Genomic DNA, 3,168 nt, shown 5'->3' with positions numbered 1-3,168 from the left:
GATTATAGTTTAAGAAAAAACAATAACAACCACTCTTGTACTAAACGAGGGACAAAATAATTTGTATTTAAATATATGACAATGACATTGACTCAAATGAAACACAAACCTAACAAAGATAAAGATCCTTATAAAATCACAAATCGCTCCCGGAGAAAACAATTTATTGGCAATGGAAACCACAAAGTAAACATCGACCAATAACGGTGTCGAAATGCCACAACATCTAATAAGAGCTATGGAAGTCTAACTACAAGCCGGACTTATCCTCAGATGTTATTACTCCATATTATTCAAAGCATTCTAATTGTTTATTTATAGTACGAATATTACGCCGGAATATTGTAATAACAAGAACAATGTATTGTAGATTTCACTAAAGCAGCGAAAGTAATTATTTTATAATTTTTATATAAGCCTACATATACACACATAAGCTAATAAGCCTTGTGCTATATATGAAAAGCTCACATCTGTATATTCCATATTATTTTATTTCTTTGTTTTATAAAAAAATAACTATAAAGAAAATAATTTTACTTGACTTGTACGTTTCTATAATTGGGTCACTAAATAACAGAAAAGAATAATAGTTGCACGTAACCTAAAATTGACGTTAATTTATTGCCAATAATGGAATTATTTAATACTTATATTTATGTTCATGCTGACAATTTAGGGCTTATTAGCTGCAGGAATAATTACAATTACATTCGAAAATTTTAATTTCAAAACTAAAAAATATGAAACTGTACTAGTTAAATTTAGTTATTTCGAAAAATGTAAATTTTGCAAACGGTAAACATGAAAAATGAAGGAATGTAAATATATAAATAACATCGAATATATATAAAAAGAAATCAAAAAAGTAGCAAAATATTAGGCAAAGGTGCCGACTTACAACTCCCAAAGGCTGCCGTAGAAAAATAAAAATTTTAATATGTATGTATGTATTTATATTTTTGTGAATCTCTATATAATTAATGCAAATGCATAATACTTCTTAGCCGCATTTTTGTTCACAATACACATACTACTGCTACAATTATTATAGACATAATTTAACAGAACACTGCATTGTAAACAACAAAATAAGCATGTGCATTTGGTAACAACTAAASACATTCAAAAGTATATTTTACACATGAGAAAATTGTTTGAAATAAAACGCTTATTTGTTTGTAATTTGTTCAGCGAYAAATGGGTATTAAACTTTTGTTTTAAGAAAACTATATTTATGTAACTGTGTGTAACCATTCTACAAATGTAAACGAGATTCAAAAGACTTAAGACCATWGTGAATGTTATGATGAAGAACAAGCGATCGTTAATTTAAAGTTTATATGACGAAATTCATGGAATTCGAATTGAAGTGAATGGAAATCTCTAAGAAAAACAAACTGAACAAATATTGAAAAACAAACAACAACAACATTAATATTTTGTTTAATGTGAAACAAAGCTGTGATTTTATGCAAGCCAGCATACGTTAAGAATGCAACAACAACAAAAAACGACAAACAACAACAACAATATCCATTGTAAGATGAAGAACAAATATTATAATTAAAATGTTTAGATTAGTTAAGTAAAAATTTGTTGACAGCAATTAATAAACAAATATCGATATGTATGTGCGTACAGAGGGCAGAGAGCTAACTTTTACAACAACATGTGTTAAACAGTTTTAAAGCCTAACAGAACAAAAGTCTCATACCGCAAACAGAATACACTTTTACAAATAAATTTTTGTAATGGTTATGAGTAATGTTCGAATAATCCAAAACATATCTTTAGAAAGGAAAACATTATATTATAACAGTCAACTTTAAGCTCAGTACTGACATACATATGTATATGCATGTGTTTCGAACAACCTTTAAGTACATATAGTGTGCCTGATAAAATTTCAAATTATATTTATTTGACTTATATGTTAATTTTATAGCATTCCAAATCTTTTTATAAGCCTTAGAGCATTTTACAAAAACTATATACATATACATTTTTATATTAGCCAGAATTAGAAAAATAAATCCTTGAATACCACAATTTTGGATGATTATAAATACGTGCTGTTCGGATTATATAGGCCGATGCTGTCATTACCAAATTTTAATTGTTGTTTTTTTTTTTATGATTATAAAAATATCTTAAAAGGGCACAACAAGAACATATGTCTTTTTTTATATGTAACTTACAAATGTCACCTTTACCTGTGTACTGTTATTTACTATTTACAAAATAAGATCATCTAAATTAGTATTATTACAATTATAATTTATTTTAATTGAAGCTCTCTGCTCAATCAAGCAGAAAATATGTTAGTTAACTTTACATAATAAGCTCAAACGTCAACAATGCTCAAAAGATGCTGGTAAAGTGTGCATATTTGTTTGAATGTAGATCACATAAAGTGTTAGAAGTGTATATAAAACCAAATTTAACAGCATTAGCCTGTTTTTAAGAACCTAACGCGGTACAAACATAGAAACAATTCCAACTACTCAGTACCAAAATGCACGAATAAACAAAAAAAACACACACACACAAAAGCAGAGTATGCATTATGAAAAGCAAAGCAAAGCAAAAAAAACAAGATATAAACAACCAACAAATTGTGATGCAAAGTATAATTATGAATATATCAACCAAGTAATTTAGCGAGGAGAGAATTGAAAGACAAACAAAAATTTATTAACAGCTTCTGTATGTCAATAAAATAAGAACAAATGCAGCCAGGGCAAATGGTAAATATTATATGTATATTATAGTACGTACACAACACAATTGTACCAATGTACTCGTATATGTATGTATGGGCAACAAATGTACATACATACATATGTATTATGCAATTTAATTGATATGTGATATGCGTCCGCCATAACAACAATAAGTTAGCGGCAAGCAACAACCTACTACAAAAACAAGCAAACGCAACATCTAAACAAAGAGTGTTTTAAGTGATATTAACTATTTAATTAAAAAAAAAACAACGTGAACAACAACAATTATAGTAATAGCATTGTAAATTGTAAAATGGCAGAAGAGCTTTTAATATAGCTTTTAAAGAAGAACATAATTAAAAACAAACAGAAAGGCAGTATGTAAAGTTTGCCAAATCGATACATAAACAACATTGTGCTATAGAAAGTTATAAGAGAA

At 27.6% G+C, this 3,168-nt stretch overlaps 1 protein-coding gene across 1 annotated transcript in view; it reads left to right on the top strand.

Moving 5' to 3' along the window:
- LOC108966825 (F-box only protein 33) overlaps window positions 1-3,168 on the top strand; it is a 17,226-nt gene that overhangs the window by 2,783 nt on the left and 11,275 nt on the right. The window lies entirely within an intron of this gene.

This window comes from Bactrocera latifrons, unplaced genomic scaffold, assembly GCF_001853355.1.
Source record: "Bactrocera latifrons isolate USDA-ARS-PBARC rearing strain unplaced genomic scaffold, ASM185335v1 scaffold_170, whole genome shotgun sequence".
Classification (NCBI taxonomy): Eukaryota; Metazoa; Arthropoda; class Insecta; order Diptera; family Tephritidae; genus Bactrocera; species Bactrocera latifrons.
The sequence above is the reverse complement of the archived record's forward strand: the minus strand, read 5'-3'. Positions and strand labels throughout refer to the sequence as shown.